Source organism: Simochromis diagramma, unplaced genomic scaffold (assembly GCF_900408965.1).
Source record: "Simochromis diagramma unplaced genomic scaffold, fSimDia1.1 OVJJ01000717.1, whole genome shotgun sequence".
NCBI lineage: Eukaryota > Metazoa > Chordata > Actinopteri > Cichliformes > Cichlidae > Simochromis > Simochromis diagramma.
In genome coordinates this window covers 550,220-562,474 of record NW_024387503.1, presented here as the reverse complement: position 1 = coordinate 562,474, position 12,255 = coordinate 550,220, and the positions used below count along the sequence as shown (strand labels likewise).

The 12,255-nt window shown below is 41.2% G+C and overlaps 5 non-coding genes across 5 annotated transcripts; 3 read left to right on the top strand and 2 right to left on the bottom strand.

Moving 5' to 3' along the window:
* Positions 1-3,362: 3,362 nt before the first annotated feature.
* Positions 3,363-3,434, bottom strand: trnaa-ugc. The gene has a single exon. It is a non-coding gene; the product is annotated as a tRNA-Ala (tRNA).
* A 1,210-nt stretch (positions 3,435-4,644) lies between these two features.
* On the top strand, positions 4,645-4,716 carry trnag-ucc. The gene has a single exon. It is a non-coding gene; the product is annotated as a tRNA-Gly (tRNA).
* A 778-nt stretch (positions 4,717-5,494) lies between these two features.
* On the top strand, positions 5,495-5,566 carry trnag-ucc. The gene has a single exon. It is a non-coding gene; the product is annotated as a tRNA-Gly (tRNA).
* A 1,623-nt stretch (positions 5,567-7,189) lies between these two features.
* Positions 7,190-7,261, top strand: trnag-ucc. Its single transcript has one exon. It is a non-coding gene; the product is annotated as a tRNA-Gly (tRNA).
* A 1,969-nt stretch (positions 7,262-9,230) lies between these two features.
* Positions 9,231-9,312, bottom strand: trnas-aga. The gene has a single exon. It is a non-coding gene; the product is annotated as a tRNA-Ser (tRNA).
* Positions 9,313-12,255: the final 2,943 nt, after the last annotated feature.

Sequence of the window (12,255 nt, the reverse complement as noted above, 5' to 3'; positions counted from 1 at the left end):
CTGTTAGCGCTAACATTTGATACCTGAATGTTACCTGCATGTTACATCTGTACTAATGGAAAAATGCAAATAATCTGCAGAAAAAACACAAGCATTTCATCAGAGATGCAACAAATGATACAATGAAACATTTAACATCCAATGACATATATCCTTAGATCACTGTAATTAGTTCAAATATCAAGGTGGTCTACTGGAATCATGAATGTAATTCTGTTGCAACTTTTCTATTTGGCTTTTTGGGGGTAAGACAACCCATTTACCAGTGAAACCTAGATTCTGATTATACAACAGAGTTTAAATGGGGTCTAACAAACACTTCCCTCTCTTCTGCCATAGATTCTTCATGACGTTAGCAAAGTTTCGAATAATGACATCAGCATAACACATAACCCACGTGCAGAGAAGGGTAGTAACTAATTACATTTACGTAGCTACATTTACTTGAGTAACTTTTTAGAAAAAAATAACTTTTAGGAGTAATTTTACTACACTGTGCTTTTAACTGTTACTTGAGTAATATTCTTACTTGAGAAAAAATTCTGACGACTCTACTCAGTGTGAGTAACTTCAGGGAATGAATGATAAACACGTTTTAACCAAAAATGCATGAGACACAGACACAAACCTACAATCGTACATAAGGTTTGTTGTTTTAATGTTATTCTATCTGCTGAGCCTATTGTGCCATTTGGAGAAGTAAAGTAGCACCATAGGTAATACCTACTCTAAATATTAGTTTAATAATGATTTGGAAAAGTGTTTCTTCTGCTTAGATTTATTATTTTGTAATCATGTTATTTATAGTATTTAGTAGTATTTTTTTTGCTTTTAAAATACCCAAACAGGCACGAAACTACATTTTTGTCTGTCTGATTATCTCATTTTTAAACATTAAATCAGATGCTATGATCAGTTACTCAAGTAGCCTTTTTTACAAAAAACGTTTTTACTCTTCCATCCATCCATCCATCCATCCATCTTCATCCGCTTATCCGAGGTCGGGTCGCGGGGGTAGCAGCCTAAGCAAAGAGGTCCAGACCTCCCTCTCCCCAGCCACCTCCTCCAGCTTGTCCGGGGGAATACCAAGGCGTTCCCAGGCCAGCCGAGAGATATAATCTCTCCAGCGTGTCCTGGGTCTGCCCCGGGGCCTCCTCCCGGTGGGACATGCCTGGAACACCTCGCCCAGGAGGCGCCCAGGTCCATGTCCCTATTGCCAGTCTTGGCAGCCGGGGGTCGGTCCGCCAGGGCCTCCGCTCCTGGCCGCCACCCGGCTCACAATGCACCCGACCCCTATGGCGCCTCCTGCGGGTGGTGGGCCTGCGGGAGGATAAACGTTTTTACTCTTACTTAAGTAATTTCTTGGATGGCTGCTTTTTACTTTTACCTGAGTAAAACTACCATGAAGTAGTGCCACTATTACTTGATTACAATTTTGGCTACTCTACCCCCCTCTGCTCACGTGAGATGAAAGGTCAGAGTTCATACTGCTCTTGTTGAGGTTCCTGTATCCTTAGCTTTTGCTTTTTCTGTGCCTCTTATTGTGAATCATACATTTTTCTTGTAAATCCTCAGTTCTTGTTTTTCTGAGTGTTAGTCTTTATTCATGTGCCTCCTTTGTTCCCCGCTATCTGCTTCTTTCATTTTGAGTTTGCTCTTGGTCCCCCTTTAGGTTTACTTCCTGTTTTATTGTGAAGGTTATGTGGAGATATTATTACCTTTTCACCTGCTTTAGCAGAACGGCATTGAAAGACTGCCGACTCTACAGAACTCCCCGACCAGGCCTTTAACTAGAACAATTCCCGTTTCTGCATTTTGCACCAACTTCCAGCAAGTTTTAGACCAGATTTTAAGATCTTTAGAGCATTCACGTCCTGGGTCTCCAAAAGTCCCATGTTTGAAATACATGAACAACAAAACTCAGCTGGAAGGTGTGTTAGGGTCAACTGAAGGTCTATTACCTTATTATTGTGGAAAATAAAAACCAAAGTGATTTAGTGCTCTTTAAAATGTGTTCAGAATTAGCAAATTGGTGTTGATTTATCCCATAAATCATGACACAACGCTCTCCCTTATAAACACTACCTCTGTAGATCATCAGTATGGGTATCAGTGTTGGTATCAGCAATACTGACCTAGTATTTACTGGTTATCGGCTTGATACCAGCATTTGCACTATCCCACAGCACTAACATGCAAAACTTGTCCAAACCTTTCAGTCTGGACCAAAATTAAAAGGTGATTACAGAGTATGAAACATCAGCTTTCTCTCACTGAAACAACTCTTTTGAATTCCCAGTTGACTTTCTAACTCTCAGTTTTCCCACATTTCAGCAAATCTGATCAGATTTACCCAGCACTAATCACTCTACATGAATCACAACTGCATGACTAGAAAGGCTCATGCCGCATTTTCTACAATATTTCAGCAGTAAACAGCAATAAAAAAAAAAGTTTAAAAAAACCCAAACTAGCTTTTTCATTGGAAGCCTCTTCATGTGGGTTTTCCTGAATTCCCCAATCTAGCAGCTAGATCACAGAGATCAAACGTGAATCAAGTTGTAGCAAAGTTCGCCACTAGACAACTTTTGTTTGTTCATATTTAGTCATGGGCAGTATCTGCTACTGAATTTGCATCAGGGAAACCCGTGTGGTGTGAAGTGTTGTGTCCTATCTGCAGCCCGGGCCCACTCTTCCTCTTTCTATAAGCGTCACATGTGAGTGGGCGGTGAACTCAGCCCAGAGACGTGCCTGTCAAGCCGAAATGAAAGTTGCAGTATTTACTGTCACGGTCACGGTTTCCACTGAGCGTTGCAGACAGATACTGCCACCTGCCGGCAGCCTTCATAAGTACTAGAACGAGATCTCGACATGTGCTGCTGTAGGCTCACTGAACACTTAAAAAACAGGATTTCTTTCTCTTTGGTGCCCTCGTGTGCCTCCTGGTCTCGAGAACGTGTAATGCTGCAAGAAAGAAGCATAGACTTGATTTGCTGCCCTCTCCACGTCTGTTCCTCATATACACTGCAAAGCTTGCAGACTTATTAGAGTTCAGCGAGGGAGGAAAACTAGTCAGGACATGAAGTGGCAAAAAATATTATTGATCTGCACATAAGCATGGAAGCTTTTATGGCTTCTTCAAAGTTTTTAGAGAAAATGAAAACAAAAATGCTTTAAAAAGTGGTTAAGACTGTGATTAGATCTAATGTTTGTCTTCAAATATTTTACCTACCAGCGTACAAAGACGGCAGCACTACTGACTGTGGATACGTTGTTTTTACCTCCACACACCACACGTTTCACGTCTACGTGTACTACCTTACTGAGAATCCGACATGCTGCAAAGCAGCACTTTAAAAGTCTGGAGATGCCGGGGATTGAACCCGGGGCCTCATACATGCAAAGCATGCGCTCTACCACTGAGCTACATCCCCTGTTGCAAAACGACCGTGAGGCCAGCTGTTGAACGCATCCTGTGTATTAAAGAAATAATCATTAAAGTATACTTAAAGTGTGTTTTACACCAGCAGATATTTAACTTCATGTAATATGCTGTAATCGACTGTAATCTGCCACAGCGCTCTTCTTTTCAACGTCCTGTTTTGTGCCTTGCTCTTTTGAATAGTAACATAAACATATTTTACATATTTTAGTTACAGAACGTGAATCGCTCTCAGTCAGTGGCTGCTGCCTTGTCAGTTTTACCAGTGACAACGAGGGGTCGTAATATTATAAGCACAGTAACAGGCACTTAAATATGAAAATATATTTATAAAGAAAAAATAGTTTTAAGAATAAATTATCGAATAACTGCTTGAAATGACTCGACGGTGACATCTGTTAGTAAGATGAGGCAGTGCAACGAGTGTGAGTGTTACGGGGCTCCACGGCAGTCAGAACACTTTAGGTTTGTCATGCTCTACCGTAATTGGCTAAGACATTTAAACGATTTAAAAAGCAGTACGGCCTCCATTCCCAATCAAAGTATATATATCATTTAAAATGGCATTTCCTTTTTTTGTATTTGTCAAAATTGTCCACATATATTTTTGATAACATGTCCATGTTTTGTTTGTTTTGTTTTTAACTTAAGCAGTAATGTTACTTGTTTCCGTTAATGCTGACAACATTTAGCCTCTAGTGGCTCTAAATGGCTTTTATGATGCGTTCCTGAATAAGTCAGGAGTTCCCAGTCAGAATTTGATTCTGGAATGTCCCTTCAACTCAGATTTCCCACTCAGAAAGTTGTCAGCAACCCCCAGCAATAGTAAACAATAATAAAACTGTAAAATTTTAACCTATACTGCCACTGTTGTGTATTTGGGACTCACTAAACAAGCCGTACACAGAGGACTGACCAGGCTCTCTCCATGAATGTGCTGCATAGAGAAAGATAAGAAAGACAGGAGAGGAAGAAGAGAGGTTAGATTTAAGGTAAGGATGTTCAGTGGGATTTGATCAAAGGAAAGTGGGGGATGCTTTGTTGTTGAAATGTTGCCTGAAGATCCTCTGCAGGTTAGTGCAGGATAAACAGGTTAGTTTACTGTACTGTGATGGATTTAAAGTAAAGCACTGTGTTGAACTGGTGCACAGCAGCTGTGGTGTTCATGGTCATGGTTCATGTGATTCCAACTTGTCCATCAAGCGATGGTGGTATAGTGGTAAGCATAGCTGCCTTCCAAGCAGTTGACCCGGGTTCGATTCCCGGCCATCGCAGTTTCCTTTTTCCAAAGAATAATAATGGAAGAAAGGCAATTTATATCAGAGATAAGACAATATAATATATAGTGTGGAGTAAGTGGCTGTTACTTAGATCTCATGTACTACAGTTCTCATGTTATGTTTCTTTTGCTTACATATGCACTCAAAGTTACCCTTTACAAACAACTCCCTTTCTGTAGGCAAAACTAAACACTCTGCAAATTGACTGTTGAAAGAGTGGACTACAGCTTTGGAAGCAGGTATTTTCAGATTATAATAATATTAATAGTGGATTAAATGTTTGGAAAAGGGGGCTCAGTTGTCATCACAATGAAGAGAAAGAGACACGTATTAACTGATGCACTCTTTTCCTTCTCCTACCTTCTTTTAAACTCTCCTCTCTGCCCAGATGTAGTCGCACATGGAGGCCACACTGCTGAGTCAGCAGGCAAGTTTTAGATGTATTCAAAGCGGTGCCTGTATAGTGGCGAGCATAGCTGCCTTCCCAGTGTGTGATGTGGGTTTGTTTCCCAGCCAAGGAGAGAGCTTTGGAGAGAACACACCAAAATCATTAAGGGGATGTGTGGTAAGATGCACAATCTAGTGGATTTTAATAAAACTAGTTTTCATCTTTTCTTTTCTTGATGTAAACATCACTCAACACTTCACTTCTCTTCTCTTGCCTCGTTGGCTACTTTGCTCCTCCTATTTTCCAGTCTCCTCCTGTCTCAGCTGTTTAAAGACCTGGCTGAAACGCTGGCTGAAGAAAACCCTGATTCCAGACGTGCACTAGGCGATGGTGGTATAGTGGTAAGCATAGCTGCCTTCCAAGCAGTTGACCCGGGTTCGATTCCCGGCCATCGCAGCTCTCTTTTTTCAATTCACTTCAATTTTATTTATATAGCGCCAAATCACAACAAAAGTCGCCTCAAGGCGCTTCATAGATACAGAGAAAAACCCAACAATCATATGACCCCCTATGAGCAAGCACTTTGGCGACAGTGGGAAGGAAAAACTCCCTTTTAACAGGAAGAAACCTCCGGCAGAACCAGGCTCAGGGAGGGGCGGCCATCTGCTGCGACCGGTTGGGGTGAGAGAAGGAAGACAGGATAAAGACATGCTGTGGAAGAGAGACAGAGGTTAATAACAGATATAATTCAATGCAGAGAGGTCTATTAATACATAGTGAGTGAGAAAGGTGACTGGAAAGGAAAAACTCAATGCATCATGGGAATCCCCCGGCAGCCTACGTCTATTGCAGCATAACTAAGGGAGGATTCAGGGTCACCTGGTCCAGCCCTAACTATATGCTTAAGCAAAAAGGAAAGTTTTAAACCTAATCTTAAAAGTAGAGATAGTGTCTGTCTCCCGAATCCAAACTGGAAGCTGGTTCCACAGAAGAGGGGCCTGAAAACTGAAGGCTCTGCCTCTCATTCTACTTTTAAATACTCTAGGAACAACAAGTAGGCCTGCAGAGCGAGAGCGAAGTGCTCTAATAGGGTGATATGATACTACAAGGTCACTAAGATAAGATGGGGCCTGATTATTTAAGACCTTGTATGTGAGGAGCAGGATTTTGAATTCAATTCTGGATTTAACAGGAAGCCAATGAAGGGAAGCCAATACAGGAGAAATCTGCTCTCTCTTTCTAGTCCCTGTCAGGACTCTTGCTGCAGCATTTTGGATTAGCTGAAGGCTTTTCAGTGAGTTGTTTGGACATCCTGATAATATGAATTACAGTCGTCCAGCCTGGAAGTAATAAATGCATGAACTAGTTTTTCAGCGTCACTCTGAGACAGGATATTTCTAACTTTAGAGATGTTGCGCAAATGGAAGAAAGCAGTCTTACATATTTGTTTAATATGTGCGTTGAAGGACATGTCCTGGTCAAAAATGACTCCAAGGTTCCTCACAGCGTTACTGGAGGCCAAGGTAATGCCATCCAGAGTAAGAATCTGGTTCACACCTTGGTTCATGTAACAACTCAAGACCATCTCCAAAGGGCAAAGCGCCCCACTAGGAATTAAATACCTGGAACGTCCACAGACATCACAAGCAAAGTATAAAGACAGCATAATCAGTGTACTGTCAGTGTGGAGAACAGAAATCAGTCAAGACATATTTTTACTTTTTACTTTGAGTACATTTCAGAGGTGGTACATTTTCACTTTTACTTGAGTAAAGAAGTTCAATAGATACAATAGATTCAACTTTTAGCAGAGTGTTTTTAACACAGGTTACTGTACTTCTCCTAAGTAAAGAAAGACTACTTTTTCCACCTAGGCAGCTACTTTGGTGAGTGAGCACTTCAGGATTAGTAGGATGTGAGAGAAGATTTTGGTTTCTAACTGAAGCAAGCATCACTCAACACTTCACTTCTCTTCTCTTGCTTTGTTCCTCCTTTTTTCCACTCCCCTCCTCTCTCAGCTGTGTAAAGCCCCGGCTGAAATGCTGCCTGAACAGAAGCCTGATTCCAGATGTGCATCAGGCGATGGTGGTATAGTGGTAAGCATAGCTGCCTTCCAAGCAGTTGACCCGGGTTCGATTCCCGGCCATCGCAGCTCTCTTTTTCCAAAGAACAATAATGGAAGAAAGTCATTTTATATCAAAGATAAGACAATATGTGTAATAAGGGGATATTCCTTAAATCTAATTTCATAATCTTCTCCCATCATTACATCAGACCTTTATTACTTCAGAAATGCTTTTATTCTGATCACTCAAGCATGCTTATATGTCCCAGCCCCTCAAACAAGTTAAAGCTATGGCAGTCTGAATGTAACTCACCTGTATGAAGCTTTAGAGCTGCATATATATAATGCCAGAGAGAGCAGAACAGTTACTCTTATGCAAAACATTAAGTCACATGTCAGTCTGCAGGGGTCACAATCTACGAAAAGTGGTCCAAGGAAGGAACAGTGGTGAACCAGCAACAGGGTCATGGGTGGACAAAGCTTACTGATGCTCATGGGGACCCAAGGCTGGCCTCTGTGCTGTGATCCAACAAACAAGCTGCTAAAGGTCAAATTGCAGAAAAGTGTCATGGCAATTCTGATAGAAAAGAGTCAGAATACACAGTGCATCACAGTTTGTTAGTATGGGGCTGCATAGCTGCACAGCAGTCAGGGTTCCCATGGTGACTCATGTCCACCAACAGTAGCGCCAAAAATGGGCACGTGAATATGAGGACTGGACCACAGAGAAATGATGGACCAGGTGGCCTGGTCTAAAGAATCACTTTCTTTTTTACATCAACCTGGATGGTTGCACTGCTTACCTGGGGAACCCCTGGCACCAAGATGCACTAAAGGAGGCCAGCCATCAGGAGGCCAGCCTTGGGTCCTGTCAACCATATGGATTTTACTTTGACACCTACCAAACCATTGTTGCAGAGCACATACACCTTGCCATGGACACAGTATTCCCTGATGGCTGTGGTTTGAGGAGCACCACAATGAGTTTGAGGTGTTGACTCAGCCTCCAAATTCTCCACAGTTGAAATCCAATTGAGCATCTGTGGGATGTGCTGGACAAACAAGTCTGATCCACATAGGTCAGTGATCCCATCTCTCTTATTTGTTGTGCATCTTAAACTGCAGAAATGATGTGGCAGCTTATATGTTGGGTTCCTTTGACCCATGAACATAAGGAGAGTATCTAATGCAATACAATAAAAGATGAGAGGAAAACAGCAAGTGACATGATTACATTTCTCATTTGAGGCATAAGAAATGCATTGTGTTAGCTCTCATAACAGGAAGAAACTCTGAATCCATCACCAGCACACTGCTGTCATGAGAAAACTTGAGCACTTTATCAGCAGATCCCTTTGAGAAAGGATAGCCTCGACTGTATTCAGCAGATCTCAGGGACACATGGATGATCCATGTGTCCCTGAGATCTGCTAAATAATTTAACATTTCAGAATTCTGCTCCCTTGTAAATAGGAATTTTAGTGTCATGATTTCAAATAGTAAATAAATACTTTACACCTACTATGTACTGACACAACAACCTGAAATATGATTTAAAGAACAGGATGTGCCATTAAGGCTATACAGAAGAAAGCTAGCCTAGACCTTCTAAACAGATGACACACACAAACATATAGCCCAAATTTACAAATGAGTATGTTTATATTTCAATATATACACATACATTGGTTAGTCACTGGTGTTCATTTAATGTTTCAGCAGTGCCCTAATGCCCTTGCTGTTTTCTGATGTTCTCCTTCAAAGAAGAATAATTTCACTAAAAGACTCCTTCTCCTCAGGGCTGTGGACAATAAATGTTTTTAGGTATGTGGGAATCTACACAAAATGAATCCAGCTGGAATGATTTGCAGCTCTACCTAATCTTGTGGCTGCCATTCAGGAAAATACCTGATGTAAGCATAATACTGTGCAGCACCATTCAAGATATTTAGCACAGTAGCACAGGGAAAGTTCTGAATGTAGCTTTTTTGCAACAGACATGGCCGCCACCATAACGTAGTTTATGTAGATAAAGATCGGACAAAAACAGAGTCACGTTGTCGGCAGGATTCGAACCTGCGCGGGGAGACCCCAATGGATTTCTAGTCCATCGCCTTAACCACTCGGCCACGACAACTTATACTACGTCACCGTCGTGCATCGCTTGTTACCTCAGCCGAGCATTAGTTGCTAAGCCTCCGTATATCCTCTGTATATTTGATTGAACGTCTAATACTTTTTTAGATAAACATCATAAACAAACATATAATGAAATGATAATGGAAGATTAACTCCAGAGTTACTAACAAAAGTCTATATTTGTTTTCTTTTTCCTCCAAAGGTAAAACCTGATGGTTGCGGGGTTTTAACATTTTGTTAAAAGTATTTTTAATGTTTAGATTTATTTGACAACATTGTGGACTATGTATGTAGATAAATACGAAATAAAGAAAGCGCAGATTCCTTTGACTTCCAATACCACAAGATGGCAGTAATTCACATTTCTTAAAAGGTTCCTTTGAAGTACACACAGAACGTCAGATCAAGTATTTACACGTCTTCCAGAAATGTAAACCGGAGAGCTTTACAGTGTGAACATCTCTCTCATAAATACTACACATCAAGTCTACAGTCACTGTCCAAAAGTGTGTCAGTTAACTCTGAGATCACTTACCTGTTAGTTCTTTAAACGGATGTTTCAAGTTGTCCAGGAAGAACTTGCAGAATTTGTATAGTCCAGTGTCACATATAGAAGTTCAAAGGCTTCACAACCTTGATTTTGGTATCTAAACTGTCATTATATAATGCTGATTATTTTACACAGGTTGCGCTTCTTCTTACGTGTTGCTTTTGTCTATGTTGCCTGTTTTAATAAGTACACTGAGAACAATCCCAGTTCCTTGCATGTGTACACAGACAGGATTCTGGTTTTCATTCTGTTCTTATGTGTTTATACAACACTCTGCATTTAATCATTACTTTTTATTCATTTCTGGCTGTCTTCCACAGGGTGTCGTTTGTTCTGTCCTCGTGCCCTCACTCGCAACTGAATTCCACATTAGATAAGAGTAAGACCTTGAGATATGTAGAGTAGATGGTAAAGTGATTAATAATAATGCTGGCTGGCTGCTCAGAGCTGAGATTGGCAGTGTCAGATTTGAGTCCTAGTCCTGGATATCGGTGTTGAGTAAATGTCATAGGATTACGAGATGAGAGGGCATATGTGGGCTGTTTAAGTTGGGGATAGATTGCAAAAATGTATCCCCAACTTAAACCTCAGTAAAAGGTTTCAGAACAGAGATGTGTGAGCCTGCAGGTAAAGCTGAGCTCGGATTGCTGTTTCACATGGTTCAGTAATTACCACAATTTAGCAAGAATTCTGCCCAATAATTTTAATTTATGATCCACTTTTAGGAACTCGAAACACTGAGGTGGAAATGATCTTACCCTCTAATAGTGCAATCAAGCTTCATTCAGTCTCCAATAGGTGTAGAATGATAGCCTCCACCCTTCTAACTACACTGACATTTGTGGGGATGTTATTCCAGATGTAAATACAGCGCCTGGGAGGGTTGCGAAAATTAGCCATGGCGAGATGTGAGGATACACCATTTTCCTCCAAACCACGTGGACAGCAAACAGCTGGCTGCAAGCTCTGTTTTTACCGGGGGGAGCGGTGATGTGGAGGCTACCACAGGAAATCTGTATTCTTGTTGACAAAAGGATGATAGTTTTTATCCAGCTTTAATGAGCTAAGTGTCTCTTTGGTTTTTACACAATATGTGTCTGTCTGCACAGCGTTTCAGCTCCAGTGTGCGTCACTTGACCAAAAAGATCCAGCTGTTGTTAAACCGCTGCGGTCTATCCACAGAGGAATTTTACTGAATGTTTCCAGCGTCTCAGTAAGAAAGCTCAAAGATCCACTGCTCTAACTAACATCCTCCTCCTCCTCTACACCCTCTGTCTCTCCATTGTGACCAAAAATCAGAGAAAAAAAAGTAAGCATTGCAACACTAAGACTGTCGCTGTGGCAAGCAGTATTTTTTTATTTGCCGGACTGAAAGAGTAGAAAATCAAGGGTGAGAGGAACATCTGGCACAGATCAAGCGAAGAAACTGAAGAAAGGCTCTGTGTGAATTTTCTGGAATGAAAACTTCCAGAACAGCCTCACTTGAAATGACATTGCAAAATTATTTGAGAGTTTTGGGAGCACACAGTGAAAAACATGACTTCACTTTGGGGAAGGTACGCCCAGATGAGCATCATGAATGCTTGGCCAGCTGAGAGACTTTGTGCTTTGTACCATCACCAGCTGCTGCATTCATAAGTCCTGCATAACAGGCCATTATTTAGTAGGAAGCCTCCTTTTGCATCTGACCAATTATGTAAATTACCAAAGTATATACTGTATGGCAGTGGAAAGGAAAACTGCTTTTAATTATTCAGCCTGGATAACAGTTGGCCATAAACATTACAAGGCCTAACCATCAATTATGGATGAAGGTTAGAGACCTGAGTGGCACCAGAGCTGCTTTGAGGAGACGGAGTGCTGAAGGTTTATCCTGTCAAAACAACAGATAAACCTGTTATATATACACATGTAAAGGCCCATGTATTATGTTGAAAAGATATCAGCCTAAGTTTAACTGGGCTGAGTTTTACTTTTGTCGTTATACAGATATATACCATGATGGTGCAGCGATTCAGTGTAACCTTTGAAGTGAGGAAGATTTGTCTATTCCTGTGACAGAGGTGGCAAAAAGGACCCAAACACAGGACTCACAGACAAAAACAAAGTAAATGAAAACTAACATGTAATTAGGGTTGAAAATGAATGAATAAAAGTTGCAAAATCCACAGTGGCACATACAATATACTGCCAAAAGTATTGACTCATCCATCCGAATCTTTGAATTCAGGTGTTCCAGTCACTTCTGTGGCCACAGGTGTATAAAGCAAACAAGTCCAGACAAAGCTGATGAGTGTTCAGTGAGTCGATCTGGTCATGGGGCAATGCACAGGAGCATTTCTGTGGGTCAGCCTGAGCCAGGGAGCACTGAAGACCAGTTCAGAAGTTTGA